Here is a 20,621-nt window from a genome sequence, read left to right on the forward strand (position 1 = left end):
TATTTTTCTAATGTCTCCTTATGCCAGAGGGAAGTGAAGCTACATATATTAAAGGGATGTAAACACCAAGCAAGGAGAGGGATTATTTTGAGTATAGAACTACGGGCTATAACTAAGAGTGGTGGGAAATAATGTAGAAAAGAACATTTAAACTGAGTATCAAGAAACCTTTGACAATAAGATATCTTAGACTGTGGAATCATTTCCTAAAGGAAGTGTGAAAGACTCATCATTTGAGACATTTAAAATAGGACCGGAGAAGACATTAGCAATATTACTATATATGAAGCAATCTTGCATTTGTAGCTCCATATAGCAGTTCTAGTTTGTAACTGTCTGATCTATCTAGGTGTTATCCATCTCTTCTCCTCTCTCTGCCCAGATCCATCAGTGGAACTGAAAAAAACGTACAGAGTAGAAAAGAAATTACAGTAAAAGTTAGGATTATCTAACAAGAAGGCTAATGGCATTCTGGGCTGTATAAATAGGAGCATTGCAGCAGATCGAGGCACGTGATCATTCCCCTCTATTCGGCATTGGTGAGGCCTCATCTGGAGTACCATGTCCAGTTTTGGGCCCCACACTACAAGAAGGATGTGGAAAAATGGGAAAGAGTCCAGCGGAGGGCAACAAAAATGATTAGGGCGCTGGAGCACATGATTTATGGGGAGAGGCTGAGGGAACTGGGATTATTTCGTCTGCAGAAGAGAAGAATGAGGGGGGATTTGATGGCTGCTTTCAACTACCTGAAAGGGGGTTCCAAAGAGGATGGATATCAGTGGTACCAGATGACAGAACAAGGAGTAATGGTCTCAAGTTGCAGTGTGGGAGGTTTAGGTTGGATATTAGGAAAAAGTTTTTCACCAGGAGACTGGTGAAGCACTGGAATGAGAATCTCCTTCCTTAGACGTTTTTAAGATCAGGCTTGACAAAGCCCTGGCTGGGATGATTTAGTTGTGGATTGGTCATGCTTTGAGCAAGGGATTGGACTAGATGACCTCTGAGGTCCCTTCCAACTGTGATATTCTATGAACACTTAAGAATCAAGACTCTGAATTTCTCCTGTCTCCACGTGATGGAAAGGAGGACCACAGCCACTCTCTGGCTGGCACTCAAGTAACTGGTGAAAACTAAAAACTTTCTTATTTACAGTAATACTATTTTTCAGAAGGAAAAGATAAAAGATTCTGCATTCATTCTAAGTTCTACCTTTAGCTTTGTTATATAATGGCTAAGATGTCAATACGTTATAATTAAAAATGTGATGCAATGGAACTTTGATACTTAACTTGAGAGACAGGTCCTTAATATGTAACTTAGTGCTCATTAGCAACTTTTATTAGTATAGTTATTACGTTTAATATGCTTTACGGTGGCACCCAGAGACACCAGTCAGGATTTGGAGCTCATGGTGCTAGACACTGTACAAACACAAACTAAAAGATGGTCCATGCCCCAAAGAACGTACAGTCTAGTTAAGACAAGATGCAACCAACTGGGTATAACAAACAATGGGTACAAATTGGGGAGGGAAAACCAGCAGGGACATTTGTCTATATATTGGCCAAATAAAATAAAGAGCAGAAATATCTAATGGTCATCTTCCTAGCCATTATCTTTTAGTGGCTTCCCATAGGCATCAAGGCAGGCATGGGTGAGGAGGAGGTATATGAAGGCAAATAAGTTTCTTTATGCACTTGTTTGGAAAGAATGGAAGAAAGTGTAGAGATTTTTATGGAAGAAGCAGATAAAATGGTGATAGAGGCTGGTATTGCTGGAAGGACAGGGTTTGACAAGATAAGACACAAGGGCAGACAAGATTGGACAGGCAGAGTTTTGAATGGCCTTAAAGGTAAAGATCAGATGTTTGTAGTTGACGCAGTGGAGAACAGAAGCCAGTGGAAGGATTCAAAGCAACAATGACATGGTTGGAAGGATGGGCTAGGAAATGATTTTAGCAGAAGCATTTTGAACGGATCGGAGGGAAGCAAGGTGCAAATTATCTTACAAAACCAAACTTTTTGAGAATTCAGCTAAGCTCTATTGGTCTTTTCCTCAGCACGTGTTCACTGGCTACTGACTTCACTGGCCACTGGTGTCCATATGTTAAATACTGTATGTAGTATCTGCTTTAAATAGGAAACCTTTTTGCAGCATTAATTTAAGTGCTGCCAACTAAATGGAACTGTGATAGCATTGTCCTGTGGATAATGGAGTCGGACAATCCAGTCAGACAAATAAACAAATGTTTAGCCTTTGGAGAGAAGAGGAATTCTGAAATTTGTATTTTGCAGTCTGTGAGAGAGAGCTCTTTCAGAGCTATTAGGACTCAGTTCTCTTCTCCACTATTACCTTGTTTGCAACAATTCTCTTTCTCCTAGGTGGCTTAGTGACTTGAAAAGCAACCATCATTATAATCCCAACTCTGCTCATTATTGCAAGCAGCCTGCAGCCAAACTTTAGCTATTTTATTAATTAACAGCAGTGTTGCTCTCCCTTGGAAATCTCAGTAGAAAGGCCATCTATGTCATTGCCCAGCAGAAACTGTTCAGCAGTCAGAGTCAGAAATGGCAGGTGGTTGTCCAGAGCTGTAAATAAAGTCTGTACCATGTTCTTCCTTTTTTCCCCAGGATTTGTGGAGGAGGAGAAGGAAACAACATTTTATTTGGTTTGAGGGCTGTGCGTATTCTAAAGCCTGGCCCAGAGATCAGTAGTAAAGGGCTCTGTTAATAAGTGATGTCAGAAGATTACTATCCCCACCCCCCCAAAAGCACATACTCTTGTATTTAAGTATTTATGATTCTGTTGATAGAACTTTCAGTGTTATGGAATGTATGATGTTGCCAAGTGTAGTAACATTACCAGGCAAATGCAGTTTGCTCAGAGTAAGGATTTGTTTAAATATTTCAGTGCAAAGCATGGAACTGAGTCTTGCAGTGATCTCAGATGTGTTTTCCAAAGTGAATGTCATACTGGCATTCAAATATTTTGTTTTATTGTTGGATTTATTGTGATTGCATGGGTGCTCAATGCTCTAGAAAATTTGCTGTATGGAAGATTCTTGCACTGGCAAGGGGAAGGGCTAGGTAAACTACTATCGGCTTTTTCCCATCTGTAACGTTTGTGTCTCTGTGTCAATTAGAAATAATCCAAAATATATTAAGCAATAATATTTTTATGTATAGAAAAGCTGTTACTGGCCTGGGATCGAATTTTCTACATGCTGGTTGCAGTCAGGAGTAATAACTATCATGAGTTATATCAGGGAGCTAATACGAAATAAAAATACAGACATTTCAAATGGCCAGTGAACACAAAAAAACTCACACAGCTCCCCACCTCACATGCATCAGGCTTGCCTTTTGATGGTAAATCCCTGTCGGTTACAATGCCAGATGTGTTGTACATTTCATCTGAAAGATGTTCCATCCATATGCTTTGGCGAACTGTAAGCAGGACTGATGTAAGGATCCCTTATCAAAATTTCCCTCCATGAATTCCTGGCCAGGTTTCCTGCAGTTTTACTCTGGGGACAGATAACTAGAGCTTCCAGTTAATTAATATGGGTCTGTTGGCATAGTACAGGGTGGGGGAAAAGTGCACTGGATAACCTGTTAGGATTTGTTCTAACTTATGTGAACAACTGAATTTTTAAATCACATTTTCCTGTTAGTGGGACATGTATTTTTTAATGCATTGATGTTAAGGAGGGCAGTCTAGGAGAGAATAGTTTTGAAACTCTGTGGGGAGGGAGGGCGAAAGCATGTCATCTTAAGACACATCTCCAACTGGGCTATACCATCAGTCGCTCTTTGTTATGGGAGAATACTCAGTTCCACTACTAACATTCCCTTTTCAGGAAGCTCACTTTCCACAATATTGTCTGTACTAGGTGTCTGAGGCAATATACTGTAGCCGATAGTGACTTCTTTTCCTGGACAAATCCTTAAATTAAGTAGCAATAGGCCAAACTTGCCTGACTTCCAGTAATTAACAGTTATATTGGTTTTTACTGTACGTTTTAGAGGGAAGCCTCCAGGCCACCAGAGGAAGAGATGATATTCTTATAAATCAGGGCTCAACAATAAGTGTCAGAGGAAGTGGACCTTTGCTCTTACAAAACAGTTTTCCACCAAGCAACCATGCAGCAGAATTTAAAATTAGAGTCTAACTAGGAATGACAATTGGCAAAGGTGGGGGCGGGGGGGTTATGGCTACAGGTTGGCAAGGCTGTTATCTGGAACTGACCCTTCTGGTCAAAGGATACACTCCACTGCTTTTAGTATAGGTTTTCAGTTTTTGTTTTTATTGTTTTGTTGCTTGTAGGCTCCACCAGGAAACGTGAAAATAGCATTTACTTCAGCACAAGGTTTCATCTTTTCCATTTGATGAACACTGAGGGTGAGATTCATCTGAGGTCTTGGTCAACCAAGAATGGGAACTGTAACCTCCCTGCTGCCAGGAGGCAGGCAGTACAAAGCTAACACTGCTAAAAAAGTGCATGTCGCTGGACAGGAATGGAAGGGGCAACTATTCTGCCTATCCCCGCACTGGCCAGCAGGGCCCCTATGCAGCACCTGTTTGGAATTAAAGCTGTCCTCTCGTTGGGGTGAATCACAAATGGAGTATAAGAAGCAGTCTGGTGCAGGGTGGGAGGAATGTACAGTAATTTATAAAATTATATGAAAGAGTGTGATCATTTTGGGCAAGGAATTGTAGTTTCTTTTCTGTTTGTACAGTACCTAGCACACTGTGGCTGCTACCAGTAGCAAATGAATAAGTATAATATATGCAGAAGAGAGAGTAAAGAAGTGGTAATGCAGTGAAAGCTGAGATCGAGAAGGGAAAAAGAGAGAGCAGAAAAGGATGAGAAGTGCTTTTACGTCTCTAAATATTCATTTCTATCATTTTTCAAAAAAATTGAATTTGCATTTTGGGGAACTTGATTTGGAGCATGAACTTTCCCAGATTTTCAGACCCCATTGTATGGTTTGGCTATATCTGCTATTTCTTGTAAAGCACTTTCAAAATCAGGTTCGTGATGAAGATGAACAAAACACTTTCACCTGTGATTTTCATTTTTTTTACGATTCAGAATGTTCCATGAACCATCTTGGAGCTTGACTTTCATGAAATCTGGTCATAATGTCAGCCCCTGTTTCACAAACTAAATTTATGACCAAGTTACTGAATGAGAGTCTAGAATTCTAGAAACAAAGTGTTATATTTAATAACTTGCACTTACATAGCATTTTTCTATCCTAATTTCTCACCACAAGAAAAAGTTAATCTTTCTCTTTCACATGCTGTGCACACACACCATGAGACAGGGTATTAATGTACTCTTTTTACAGAGGGATAAACCGAGACAGAGAAAATTGATTTGCCTAAGATCACAGAAGAATTATAGCTAAGAACAGAACTAGGTCTCCTGACTCCCTGTCTTGTGCCTTAACCTCTGCTTTTATCCCCAGATGAGGTATGTGAAATGAAGCAGGCAGATAGAGGAATGGAAAGTTAGTGACATAAAACTGATTCTGAACCCAGTTGACAGTGTCACCTTTTGTGAAGAGAATGACAAAGAATCTTCTTCACTACACAGTTGGCAAAATCTTGACTAGCAGAAGTGTGCTGAATAGTGAACAGGCTAATAGCTGGCTTATCGCTGCCATCTGTGATAAAGGGTGACCCAGTTACGCGCAAATAGAGGTTTGAAAGCACTAAGGGAAATCTGGCCCATTAAATGCAGAATTAACAGTGTGCCTCTTGCCTGGTGAAAACAAGTGGGAGAGCCCCTTATCCCACTCTTCATCAAGGGGCATCAATTCCTTGCCCAGAAGGCAATCTGCTGGCCACCTTGTTGCTCACGATATTTCAGCTGATTCTTAAAGAAGCATCACTCAGTGTCAGTGATTGTGACAACTTACCTTCCTGTGTCCATCATTCACTTCTCGAGCCAGGTTATTGAGAAGTTTGTGATGTATATACTAGACCCTTCCCAATGAGGTTTTGGTGTAAATTATGGCATAGACGTGCCACTAGTACTTCACCTGGTTATGGCCATGGATGGGGGGAAAACATCTATGCTTATATGTCACATTCTGCCAATGATCTTTGACACTGCTAATCATAAAGTGGTGCTGACTCACCTGTAAGACTTACCAGGAGTGGATGTAGCCATCTGAAATTGGTTCTAGTCATTCCTCTCTCCTCACCAGAGGCACCTGCCCTTAACATCCAGGTGGTGCATAGTGACAGATCTCATAGACTTTAAGGCCAGAAGGGATCATAGTTATCATCTAGTCTGACCTCCTGCACATTGCAGACCACAGAACCTTACCTACCCACTCCTGTAGTAGGCCCATAACCTCTGGCTGAGTTACAGAAGTTCTCAAATCTTGATTTAAAGACCTCAAGTTACATGGAACCCACCATTTACTCTAATTCAAACCAGCAATTGACCTGTGCCCCACACTGCAGAGGAAGGCAAAAAACAAAACAATAACAGGGTGTTTGCTAATCTGACATGGGGGAAAATTCCTTCCTGACTGCAAATATAGTGATCAGTTAGACCCTGATCATTTTGGCAAAACCCACCAGCCAGGCACCTGTGAAAGAATTCTCTGTAATAACTCAGCCTTCCGCATCTAGTTTCTCATCTCTGGCCATTGGAGATATTTGCTAATAGCAGTCACAGATTGGCCATTTGCTATTGTAGGCAACCTCATCATACCATCCATGTCATAAATTTATCAGTCTCAGTCTTGAAACACGTTAGGATTTTTGCCCCCACTCCTCCCCTGGGAAAGCTGTTCCAGAACTTCACTCCTCTGATGGTTAGTAACCTTTGTCTCATTTCAAGCCTAAAATTATTGATGGCCAGTTTATATCTATTTGTTTTTGTGCCAACACTGGCCCTTAACTTAAATAACTCTTCCCTCTCCCTGATGTTTATCCCTTGAATGTATTTATAGAGAGCAATCATATCTCTCCTCAGCCTTCGTTTTGTTAGGCTAAATAAGCCAAGCTCCTTAAGTCTCCTCTGGTAAGATAGGTTCTCCATTCCTCTGATCATCCTACTAGCCCCTCTCTGCTCCTGTTTCAGTTTGACTTAATCTTTCCTAAACATGGGGAACGAGAATTGAAAACAGTAGTCCAGATGCGGTGTCACCCATGCCTTTGTATAATGGTACTAACACTTCACTACCTCTACTAAAAATAGTTCATCTGATTGCCTAGGATTGCATTAGCCCTTTACACAGCCGCATCACATTGGCGACTCATAGTCATTTTGTACTTGATCAATACACCCAGATCTTTCTCCTCCTCCTGTTGCTTCCTCCTCTGGTAAGTCCCCAGTTTAGAGCAAAAAATTTTGTTGTGCATGTCCTTGTACTTTGCACTATCAAATTTAATCGCATTTCTATTACTCCAGTTTTCAAGGTCATCCAAATCTTCTTATATGATCATAAGAATATCAAGTTTGGAAGGCGCCTCAGGAGGTCATCTAGTCCGGCCTCTTCTCAAAGCAGGACCAATCCCCAACTAAATCATCCTGATATTCCTGTCCTCCTCCATATTAACATTAACTCCCAACTTTGTGTCATCTGCAAATTTATTAGCACACTCCTACTTTTTGTGCCAAAACCATTAATGAAAATGTTAAATAAGAATGGTCCCAAGACTGATCCCTGAGGAACTCCACTAGTAAACCTTCCTCCAGCCAGCCAGCCAGTTCACCTTTGAGCATGAACCATTGAAGTCTCCCTTTAACCAGTTTCTTACCCATCTTTTGATTCTCATATTAATCCCCATCTTATCCAATAAGTGAAACTGTATCAAATCCTTTACTGAAATCCAGATAGATTAGAGCTACTGCATTTGCTTTGTCTAGAAAAATCAGTTATCTTCTCAAAGAAAGTGATCAGACAGCTCAGGCACGATCTACCCTTTGTAACACTATGTTGTATTTTATCCCCATTACCATTTACCTCTATATCCTTAATTACTCTCTCTTTCAAAATGTGTTCTAAGCATACAATTGAGGTCAAACTAAAGGACCTTTCTTAAAGGTCACTTTGTTCCCCTTTCTTAAATATAGATCCTATATTTGCAGTTTTCTTGGATCTTTACTGGTGCTAGACATACACATATATACTAGAAGTGGCAATAAATGTCTTTTTCCATCTTTATTTAGCATGGAGGCTTATGCCTATTCTCATGGTTCGCTGGAATAGCAGTTGCAACCCTGAATACTGGCTCCACTGGTTCTGCATAAACCCATATCAACAACCCTTCTCCGGTATAACCATCTGCGTAGACTGTTTTGATGCCAGCACAAAGACCGTTTTTGAGGAGCATTAGGGTTATAGCATGTGGACCTCGGTGTAGATCCTATGCAAGGCCTGAGTGTTTTAGGTGGCTTTATTCTCTCCCTATCCAATAGAGCGAGGTTCTTGTCTATGATATGACTTAGGAATTGTTTTTTTCTTGCTGCCATCTAGACATTTGAAATCAGTTCCAAAACTTTGGGGTTGTTAGCTAAAACTCCCATACCGTCTGCATTTATTGTTTCCGTGAGCTGAGACAGAGGCCCTGTTTTGCTATGTAGACTGCAATGTCTGTTTAGCAACTTTATGTAGGCTTGAAAAATATTTCACTTTTATTATGATTTGTTACATTCTGAAAACCTACCACTTCTGAGCTGTTTGTCACATTATTATGCTCTTCTGTGATCTTGAAAATTATGTTTGCAATTCAGGTACTTTCCTTTGCCACTAACCATGACAAAGCCAGTGATGGAAATGGATTAGAGAAAACTTATTTTGCTATATAGAGCTTTAGAAAAGACATTGGCCTCATTTCATTCTGGGTCAGTCAGCACAGTAAAGTGTGAATATAGATTACCAGTAGCATTCTCACGGAGTCTCTATCATCCCACAATTGACTGCATGCTTAGTTCTTTTAATTCAGTCTCTTGTTTGTATCACAAGTGGGCGAAGGGCAGGCTTTTCCACAAATTAATCTTGGAAAAGACAAACCATACAATAGAATGGTTAACTGCCAAGGCGCCCTGCACTCTGTGAAATCAGAAATGCTCTTGGGAACTTTTTCCAATATGTTACTGTTCATTTTATATGCTTTCTAACCAGGTCACAGACTTGCCTTCACTGTCTAATTTCAACAGTAGTTATGTAAGAACATAACCTGAACTTGTATTAGAGGCCATTAGGTAGCAGAACAAAACACCATTAAACTGAAAACATTTTTCACTTTAGGAAGGACCAGACCGCCAACAAAAATGACTTTTTACGATGTGAAACTGCAGGTTGAACTCTCTTTTTAGTTTACATGTGATCCCAGATTTGCAGTCCTGGAGACAAAAATCCTCTCTCATCCTAAGGGCAGGTCCCACTTGAATGGCAGCTGTGCCATTTTCAACACTGCCTACCAGCGTGCCTGCTGAGGAAGAACCATTTCTGGGGCTGAGGGGGTGACTAAGGGCATGTCTACACTTCCCCACCGTTTGGGCTACGGTGGTATAAACTGCTCCATGCAGATCCAGCAGGCATGAACTTAAAAGTCCCTAGTTTGCACAAATGTGGCTCTGTTTGAAGAGGACTACATCAATGCAAACGACAGACCTTTAAGGTCATGCCTGCTGCATCCGTACAGTGGAGTTACAGCTCCGCACTGAGGTACATGCTGCACTTCACACCCCTGTAATCTGAACTGTGAGGCAATGTAAACATGCCCTTAGTCTCCATAGCATTCGATTCTTGGTCTCTCTGCTAAGACTACACAGAAGTGTACTAATTCTGGTGGAAGAAAGGTAGTGTTTGAAACTTGGTGAGCCAAGCATGCCCCGCCAGGAGAAGACAAGCCTCTCAGAGTGAAAAGAGGGAAAAACAATCCTCTCACCTAAAACTAACTATACTAAACAATAACCTACAACTATAAACTACCTAACTGCAATGAAAACAGAAGGCTGAGGACACTCTAGACAGACTCACTAGGGTTCTATCTCAGGCTAAGGTGGTGGTTTGCCCGTGCATCCCTACATAACCTCAGTGTCTGCTACAAGGAGGCATAGGGCTCATGCGTGAGCCAGACGGACACTGCTAGCTGGAAATCTCTGATCAAGGGCTCAAGCGGTGCACGGACACCTGCAGAGGAGCACCCATAGGGACACTACTCGAGTAAGAATTTATGTTCCTTATTAAAACTCATTCCTCTTGGGCTGTCCTCCAGCCACAGTTCTGAAGCCTGTTAAGTGCCTCATTGCAGATCCTCAGATGGTACAAATCACTGATGTTCAATTGACTTTTACAGAGCTGCACCAGTTTACACCCGCTGAGAATTTGGAGAATTAGGTGTGGAGAGAGTGCATGTTTTTCAGATGAAGTAAAAATAAGTGTGTATGCCCTGTTTAATCAGTAACAAAGTGTAGGTTATTTGACAAAGTGACACGCTAGTCCAGAAAGATGTTATGAGTTGATCATTAAATCTTTCCAGAGTTTGATTTCTGAAGCATTTTAATCTCAGTTTTCTGTAACTTTCTGCATTTTAGAAACTCTGTTCTCCATTTCTTACGAGCTTCATTTCCACATATATTTGACAGAAGTGAACAATTTAAACTTCTGAAAGACCACTTTTTATATCAGACCTAAGACAACATTTCTAATCTTTTTGTTGCTAACTGTTGCATTTTGTCTATTTCATCTGCTGTGGATTGGCAAGGGTTAATAGTCTCTGTGTTCTTTGATTATGCATCTGTGTGTCTCTAGCAGGTACAACAGACACAATATTGTGTTTCTGCAGATAAGCTGATATCCTTGTCCTGTCCGCCCACCAAGTTCTGCACAAATAATTCTTAGAAAAGAGACCTAATGAACCACCACACCACACTGATTTGCACATAATTGTATCTGCCATTTAAAAGCCAATGATAAAAGGACAGAATTTGATACTTGTTCTTTCCTCATTTTGTTCCACTGGTTTCTCTGGAAGAAACCGAGTTTTAAATTTTAGCTGGAAATGATTTTGTCACCCAGCTGGCCAATTAAAAATAGAGAAGTATGCTGGAATGATTTGCAACACTAGGTGGGTGAAGCTGAAGGCATGTACAGCAGCCTCTGAGTTCAGAGAGGATTTAATTCTCTACTCTCCATAGCTAGGCTGAATTTTTTTATCCTGATGTATTTAATTTGTCAACTTATTTAAACCCAAACTTTTCATTCTTTCTAATATTCACCAAGCTCAGATCTGAGCCCTTGAGTGCTGCGAAGAAAGGCTTTAACTCTCTTATCAAAGAGTTCTCTTTCTTTTAATAGCACTGTGTGTATTGCAATTTATTTTTTGTTAAGACTAGATTTCTTTTTAACCTTTCCTCCTCCTTGGTGTGTGTCTTATAAATCCCCAGCTTTTACCTTTAGTTCTGCATTGGGCTTGATACTGTAAGGAGCTGCTGGTAACAAAAGCTAGCAGATTGAAATGACCCATTATGAACCAACATGGAGATTTGAAAAGTTTACAATTAAGAATGAATGCAGGGGGCGGTTTGCAGCCAATTTGGGAGTGGAACACATTGCCCTACAATATAATAAGCATAGATCTCCTTCAGGAGTCAGGTTCACATCTCACTCTCACTGGGTATTTTAAACATTTGTGTCTCTATATAAAGTATTGCTAATGTGTGGTCTGAGATTGAGAAACTCAAGGTTTAGATACAGCCTGGAAATGTGAGTCATAAGAGGGGGACAAGGGAAGAGGAAGCCAAGATTACAGTCTTGAGAGACACGGAGGATGGCGATGCTGTCCCCACGGTAGAGAAAGTGGGGGAGAGGAAAGTGGGCTCCAGGGAAAAGTTCAGTAGCTCAGTTTTGGGAATGTCAAGTTCCAGTTGATGGCTTGACATCAGCAAGATGATGATAGAAAGACAGGCCAAAATGTTAATTTTGGCAGAAGGAGAAAGGTCCAGAATAGCAAGATAGATTTGTCATAGAGATTTTCTGTTACCAGTGGGTTCAGTTGTTCTTCACTGGCTCTTACAGCCATGAGGACATGGATTCATTTCACAAATGGAGACCCCAATCTTTTTCAGGCATTCTATGCTTCATTTATCAGAGGGAAGCGGTGTTAGTCTGTATCCACAAAAACAACAAGGAGTCTGGTGGCACCTTAAAGACCAACAGATTTATTTGAGCATAAGCTTTCTTGGGTAAAACACCACTTCTTCAGATGCATGGAGTGAAAATTACAGGTACAGGCATTATATAATGACACATGAAAGGAAGTGAGTTACCTCACAAGTGGAGAACCAGTGTTGACAGGGCCAATTCAATCAGCGTGGATGTAGTCTACTCCCAACAATAGGTGAGGAGGTGTCAATTCCAGGAGAGATAAAGCTGCTTTTGTATGAGCCAGCCAGTCCCAGTGCCTATTCAAGCCCAAATTAATGGTGTTAAATTTGCAAATGAATTTTAGTTCTGCTGTTTCTCTTTGAAGTCTGTTTCTGAAGTTTTTTTGTTCAAGTATAGCTACTTTCAAATCTGTTATAGAATGTCCAGGAAGATTGAAGTGTTCTCCCTCTGGCTTTTGTATGTTAGCATTCCTGATGTCTGATTTGTGTCCATTTATTCTTTTACTTAGGGACTGTCCAGTTTGGCCAGTGTACGTGGCAGAGGGGCATTGCTGGCACATGATGGCATATATCACATTGGTAGACGTGCAGGTGTCTAATGCGACCAAACTCAATCAGGTGGCTGGGCAGTTTCTTGCTTTATTTGATTGGATTTAGAATTTTCTGTTCTAACAAGTTTTTACTTTTTATTCAGTTGTACTGTTCTGTAACATAAGGTTAAAGCTGTTCTCAGCAGTCACTGCTTGGCTATAGTATTTGGTTAAATAATGCAGGTTGACTAGCTGGTTTACTCTTCAGAAGAAGTACGCCAGCCATTCTAGTAGAGATGAGGATTCTTTTAGCTGTGTGGCTATGGTGTAGTCCTGCAAGAAATCATAGTGCTGTTGGTAAGTGGATTTGAAATGGGTTTGAAGGAAGGTCAGGTTTTAAAAGCAAAGGATGATACAGTTTGGTCAGATCCAAGAAATAGTAATGCCTCAGAAATTATGGTCTGATAACTTTCCAGACATGTCTGCCTGGATTTACTAGGTGATGTTTTGGTGCAACAGCAGTAACAAAAACATGAAAGAATTTAACTGAACCCACTAAGTGAGACCTCAAACAGTTTAGAATTAGGAGATGGCACATTTTATGTCTAGGTCTGTCTGTGAAATGCAAGGAAACTGCATTAAGAATGCCTAGACATTTGTTTAAAATACACACAGTAAATACCATAAATGGCCTCTCTCTTCTTGAGTAGTTCTGGGTTATAGATCTTTGCCATGTGTAATCTGGTAACCACATGCCCCACCTTACCTTTTTTAAAGTGCTGAGATAGGACAATTTGTCCCTGAATAAAACCCTTTAATATCTCCAGTTAATTCCAGCTCGTTGAGTTTCAATCATGGCTGGGCTAAACTAGCCCCATGAGGCTTGGTGTCTTAGTGCTCATATTTACACAGTCGTTGAGAGGCAGCAAATCATCTACCTGCCTGTTAATAGGGAATTATGTATTACCTTTAACAGGGCTCTGGAAAAAGGCTTCTGTGTTAGGGTAAAATTTTCTTGCAACCTTGACGTCTGATCTAATATTTCCTGGCTGCCCTGTAACACACACACAAAATGTATCTTCAGGAACATCTACTGACCCTTTGTTAACATATTCACTATCACTATAATGCTTTCTTAAAACATTCTTACCATGTGTTTCTGTATGTCTATGCACAGATATCTCTGTTCTTCCGTCCATCTACATGTATTCTTGAAGTCCTTCCCACTTTGGACAATTCCAGATTACACAGGGACTTTCCATCGCAAAGGATCCCAAAATAACAAATTAAATGAAAAATAGTGACTTGTGGCATACAATGCAACATCTATGTAAAGAGCACATAGCAATAGTACACTGCAGTTGAAATCTGGTAATGAAGATTACTGTATCCACTTGAAATGACTATATCTAGGGAGAGTTTAGGTAGGTAATGTAATGTTTACAATGTAATGACCAGAGGTAGAATTTAGACCTGAACACTGGGAGTAACGTCCTTTCTTTTTGCACATACAAAAAGCTCAGCTGTATGTCTCATCTGTAAGACAGCCCCTCCTGCTGTATAGTATCCGCTATGTTGCTGGTGTTGAGTACTGACTCAGAGGAAATGCATCACTATCACTGTTTCCTGAAGCACCTAAGGGTTTCTTGGAGGTCTCCAATCAAAATACTACCCTGACCAATTCTTCTTAGAGATCAGACAGGCTTTCAGCATAACGTGGTGTGACTGCAGACCGTTTTGTTCTGCATTTGGTTACAAAAGGCATGCCACCCACACTTATCACAGGAGAATGTTATGGTTCTCCGCTCTAGGGCCAGTCAGCATCGCACCTCGCCACCATCATTGTGGAGATACACAAAGAGGGCGAAAGCCGTGTACAGTAAAAGCTGTGTTATCCAGCACTTTACCAACTGGAATGCTCTAGAAACTGGCATTTTTGATAGCTCCCAGTGCAAATGTTCGATCTAATAACCAGGACCAATGCCGTAGCTAATTGGAATAGATGCCGAAGCTATTTGGGAGTAGGGATGTAAAAGGTTACATGGTTAACCAGCGCTGGTCGTGCCGTGCCAGCAGGACACCAGCCCCGGCCGCGGTGGGCGAGCCAGTGGGACCCTGGCCCCTGCCGCACCTGAGCAGCCCTGCAGTCCTGGCCCCAGCCCCAGCCATGCTGGGCCAGCAGGACAGCAATGCTGCCGCCCCATGCCAGCCTGCTGCCAGAGCGACATTGGTTAACTGGTTAAACTGGCCCTCATGGGGCTAGTTTAGCCCAGCCATGATTGAAACTCAATGAGCTGGAATTAATTGGAGATAATAAAGGGTTTTATTCAGGGACAAATTGTCCTATCTCAGCACTTTAAAAAAGGTAAGGTGGGGCATGTGGTTACCAGATTACACATGACTAAGGTCTATAACCCAGAACTACTCAAGAAGAGAGAGGCCATTTATGGTATTTACTGTGTGTATTTTAACCAAATATCTAGGCATTCTTAATGAAGTTTCCTTGCATTTCACAGAGAGGCTTAGACATAAAATGTTCCATCTATCATTTAAGTGGTTAACTTTTTAAACTGATATTTACATGCCTATTCAGGATCCTGGAATTTCCGAGAGCAGTTGGAAGGAGAACTTCAAGTTCGCCGTGATGAGCCGAATGCTGTTCTTTCTGTTTGTATCCACCATTGTGATTGGTCCGTTTATTACTCGGTGTATTTTCCCGTGTTTATCGTAAAATATTAACACTACCTTACCATTATGGCATCCAAAATACCAGCAAAAAGCAAAGGAGAGCAGCGTAATAGAGTTGCGTTGACATTAAAACAGAAAATAGATATTTGTTCATGTCTTGAAAAGAGCGAGAATAGAAATGTTTATTCATTTTATTGTATTCTAATTCTTTGAATATTGGTAATCCATTGGTAGGTATAACTCTTAGTTGACAGGAATTTCTGACTAATTGCCCCCCCCCCTTCCTCCAACATGCCAGATAATGAAGCTTTTACTGTATATGATTACATAGCCTTTGGAGAGAAATCATAGTGTTTTCTTTTGAATAATCTACAGTTTAAGTAATATTTTAAGCCATATTCTACCGCATTATGGGCTTATTCCTAGAATATTTCTTGTACAAAAGAAATCTTTTATGCTAGTGCTATACAGAATAATAATATACAGCACAATCCAATGCATCACAGTGTGAGTTTACTTTGTCTAGTACTTAGCACCTGTTGGGTTTTTTTTTTGCAAAACAGTGCAAGGAATCAATGAAAAGAAGTAGCTCTGCCATAAGCAAGCTACAGTAATAATGTTTTCAAAGGCCTTAAAGCATATGTGAATCATAAGACAAGAAATTTTCAAAACATGGGCATATTATCTGTTAGCTTGACCTGTGTAGCCGTTGATCAAAAGATCTTGACTGTAAACCTGCATGCGATGAGCAGATACAAGTGATTGGCCTACATTCAGATATCAGGATTATTTCAACAAACTGGGACTGTGCCACAGAAACTAGTCAAAAGAAGTTTAGACTCAGTTAGAAAAAAAAAGTGCTTTAAAATTAAAGGGATCTGCTTTTGAGCCTTTAGATTACGACCTGACACAAGCAGTAAAACTCAACCGATTTTCACTTCGATAGCAAATACCTTGCTCATCTAGATGAAATTTCTGGCAAACCATCAAATGACAAGTCATCTTGGCTGCCAGAGAAGAAGGGAGTGTGATCAGCTTGCCAGAAATTTCATCTAGATGAGAAAGGTACATTACAGAATGCATAAACACCACCACCACCAAACCCTACCACCCAATACCTAAAGGTTAAACAGAAGGAATAAACTAGTTTCTTAAAAGAAATCTGTGGTTCATACATAGTCAGATTTATCTAAATTTCCAGTTAAAAGTTGGAGCCAACTAGCACCCAGAACACAGGTTTTGTTAGTGCATTTCTTTCCAGAGAGCATGACCCTGGTGTTTAGCTTTACTTGAAGAAGTTTTTACTACATCCAAATGTTTATAATAGTCAGAGATCGAACAGCACTGAAACTGAACGCTGATCACGTATCTGTTATGGGTAAACTTGGGAATTAAATTGAACATTAGCATTATAGTGATGAGGGGGAAGAAAGCTTACCCCGTCCAAGTGAACAAGTTTGAAAAATAAAGCAATCCTTTTGAAACAGAGTCCACAGGGGACATAAAGGCTGCCTTCATCCATTGTCAGCATAGAGCAAATAACAGATACAAACTGAGAATGCATCTGGGATAACTGTAATCAGACCAGTCAAGATCGATCTTTAGAATACCAGCCACTGTGGATGACTGATTAAATAGAAAAATACTGACAAGTATCAAAGATTACTCACTGCTTTGCTGCAACAATGGTTTTAATGGTGTATTTCTTTTTAATTGCTTGTGGAAGAAATAAAATGACTAATTCAATTTTAAAATGTTTTGTGTATGAGAAAGATTGCCAGAAATCAGGCAGGTAGGAAGGATTATGAAATTGGGTTGGCTGTTTCAGTAGTTCATCTTAGCATTTTATCATTTATTTACTATATCTAATCCCCTGTTCTCCACATTGTATGTTTGCAGAAGTGTGACTGTTACATTACTTGAAGGACTCTGGCTCAGTTGTTGGTATTTCCAGAAAGTTAGATTGGTTTTGTCTATGCTTTAGAATCATCCCATCTCAAAAGATCTGATCTAAAGACGTACTGAGCACCTTTGTAGTTGCTCTGACTTCAGTGGGAGCTGAGAACATTCAGCACCTTACAGCATAAGGCTTAGAATGGTCGACTCTAAGGATAAAATCCTAGCACAGTTTTAAAGTATTACTATGTAAATAGCTATGCGTGTTTATACACGGTATAGTTGTTGGCTCCAATGGAGTAATGTTATGGATGAATTTACCTCAGTATTTTTTCTGCATTACAGTGAATAACCAAACGATGTTGCTCCAAGTTAAAATGGTTGGGCTTGGTATGAGAAACTGATCTCAAAGACATACAGTAGAATTTATGTAAATACATGTGATGCTTTCATGTTATTAAATAACCTTTTGGCCAGTGCTTGATGAGCACAACCAGGAACATAGAAGCAATACGTTTTTATGAATATCTTTTGTTTGGATTTATCCAGCTGTGAAAATACTGTAGGCCTCATAATGGACAAACAAACATAACCAACCCTATTTCCCAATGTGTAAATAATCTGCACCATCCTTTTGGAAAATGAAGGGGAAATGCTCTGCACAAGAAAGAATAAAGGAGGACTAGGGAGACAGAAACAGTACTTGGGTTTGGTTGTTGAATAACGTATTTTTTAACGGAGTTCAAAAGAGCTTGGTATGTTGGAAGAATACTGCGCAGAACCTGAACACTCCTCTATCAAAACTGCTTACTCAAAATGAAATACAAGGCTGCCAGAAACTGTTTCTGACTTGATGCATAAAAGAAGGGACAAGGTACTTGCTAAATCAAAAACTGCCAGACAAGAGAATCAGCTTGAATCAAACGGCGGGTTTGTTTGTGGTGGGATGATTTCTCTCCATCCTGAGATTTTGCCGTTTGTTTTTTTTAAAAAAATATATATAACCAGGTCAAACTGGGTTGTTCAATGTATTTGCAAATGGTAACGTTTGCTGATTTTTGCTCTCTGTGCTCCTGAGCGTTCCCTGTAAAAACCTGAACGAATGTTACCACTCAGGAAAAGAGAAAGTTGAAGCAGTTCCAAACAGCATTTCTGGCCCTTAGATTGCTCTGCTAGCAAAACTGAAAGCCAAACTGGCGGGGCTAAGGCTTTTAATCATCACTTTATACTGTGTGTACACAAAATAACTGAATCATTCTGTAACACTATGTCACTGCAGTAATTCCTGCTTGGGCTCTCTTTCTTTAGCTTTTCTCCAACCAAGTATCTGATGCATCTTATCTAGAGATTTCAGTGTTATCGCTGTTCCTCATCAAACTGGCTATGTCTACACTACGGACCTTACACCACACAGCTGCACCACTGTAAGGTCTTCTATGTAGCCAGTCTCCCACCAGCATAATTAAACCACCCCCTATGAGCTGCGGTAGATATGTCGGCAGAAGAGCATCCACACGGGCCTTTTTGTCTGTTAAACCCTAGTGCAGACAAAGCCTTAGTGTTGCTCTCTCAAATATGCAGATTAGCAAAACTAACCTCCCTTGTACAGTTATAACAACATTTTGAAAAAGCCTATCTTAAGAACCCCCTGCAACTATCACACTGCAGCTGGTTACGGTCTGTGTTTGTGGGCTTGAAGATCAGTTTGTATCTGTCAAGTGAGTGAGTTTATTTACTCCTCTAGCCATCTGCTGCTTTAAATTTTGTTAACTTTCTCATTTGAATAAATTAAGCTCTGTCTAAGATTTATTAAAAGTCCCAGACCAGATTCTCAGCCAGTGTAAACTGTTCGAGAGAGAGAGAGAGAGAATTGAAGTCAGTGCAGCTACACCAATGGATGATATGGCCCCTGGTCTTTAATGGCAAATATCTGATTGAAAACTCTCTTTCCCTCAATGTGAGGAATAGTACAAATCACCCACACAGTACAGTATGTATCTCAAAATCAATATAAACTTTGGAAGATGAGTGTAAACATTGCCAGACTATGTATTTTCTTTGAGGATAAACATTCAGGGTCCCATTGGTATGCTGTTTCCAAGCTAAACTTTCACATTGGTGCATAGGGAGTTCTGTGCACAAATCCAATTAACCATGACAGTATATGTACGTAGAACTTTCAGCACACAAGTTTGGAATTATAGCTCTGAGTTGCCAAAGCTCCTACAGAAACTATATTGGAACTGGGAAAATAGCAAGAGTATGTAAAGTATTCTACTTATTTTATATTAATATATTTAGATATTGATTTTGAGACAGAAGTAAATAGTAATTGGAATTTATTTACAAGTGCAAGTTTTCACCATGTGATTATGACAGTCTCACCTTGCAGACGCTAAATAACATTTTTCACTGATACAGTATCTTTCATCTTAGAATCTTAAAGCACTTTAGAAACATTTGTTTGCCTCTGTAAAGCACATTAAAACAATGGAAGAAAGATGTTATATGAATTCTGAAATATTTTTTACTATTATTCCTAATTAAATCTCTCAGTTTCCCTGTGGTATATATTAACCTAGTGTGTAAGGTAGGTAACAAAAGGATGAACTCACACAGAGGTTAAATTCCTTGCCTAAATCAGGGAATCAGTAGGAGGGCCAGGGCTCCTGATTCTATCTATTCACCTAATTTCTTATATTATGCTAATTCAGTACCTTCCATCCTGGGTTCTAACCACTAGCCAATGGTTCCTGTCTCAGTAGCGTATGTAATAATAATAAATATATTGCACTTATATAGAGCAATCCAGCATCAGTTTGGTGATGCAGGACAGACAAGATGCCCTCTAGGGCTTTCCCTTCTTTAATTTCTAGCATTGCAATGCATTGCAGTAAAGCACATGAAGGTATTTTCTGCACCAGGCAAGTAAATGAAATATAAGGGGTACATGAAAAGTAAAGAGAGAAAAGAACAAGGACTTATTCCATTGCTTTATTTTAATATCTAGGAATAAAGCATGAAACTCTCCTCCGGTAGCAGACATCCGAACCTTCATGTTTCTTCCCTGACAGCTTGACTTTCCCCTGCACCTATTATATTTTGTATCAATGCTTGCATTAGACTCGACTTCTAATTGTCTGAAACAATGATTATCTTTTATCTGAATTCTAGCACTGTCATAAATATAAAGGGAAGGGTAAACACCTATAAAATCCCTCTTGGCCAGAGGAAAAACCCTTTCACCTGTAAAGGGTTAAGAAGCTAGGATAACCTCGCTGGCACCTGACCAAAATGACCAATGAGGACACAAGATACTTTCAAAGCTGGAGGGGGGGAGAAACAAAGGTTCTCTCTGTTTGTGT

At 40.1% G+C, this 20,621-nt stretch overlaps 1 protein-coding gene and 1 long non-coding RNA gene across 4 annotated transcripts in view; one reads left to right on the plus strand and one right to left on the minus strand.

Moving 5' to 3' along the window:
• TRAPPC9 (trafficking protein particle complex subunit 9) overlaps positions 1–20,621 on the plus strand; it is an 829,667-nt gene that overhangs the window by 795,152 nt on the left and 13,894 nt on the right. The window lies entirely within an intron of this gene.
• LOC140906331 (uncharacterized) overlaps positions 12,187–20,621 on the minus strand; it is a 105,603-nt gene continuing 97,168 nt past the window's right edge. The window contains exon 8 of the long non-coding RNA XR_012157067.1: positions 12,187–13,005. This is a non-coding gene — a long non-coding RNA (uncharacterized lncRNA). The remainder of the gene's footprint in view (positions 13,006–20,621) is intronic.

This window comes from Lepidochelys kempii, chromosome 2 (assembly GCF_965140265.1).
Source record: "Lepidochelys kempii isolate rLepKem1 chromosome 2, rLepKem1.hap2, whole genome shotgun sequence".
NCBI lineage: Eukaryota > Metazoa > Chordata > Testudines > Cheloniidae > Lepidochelys > Lepidochelys kempii.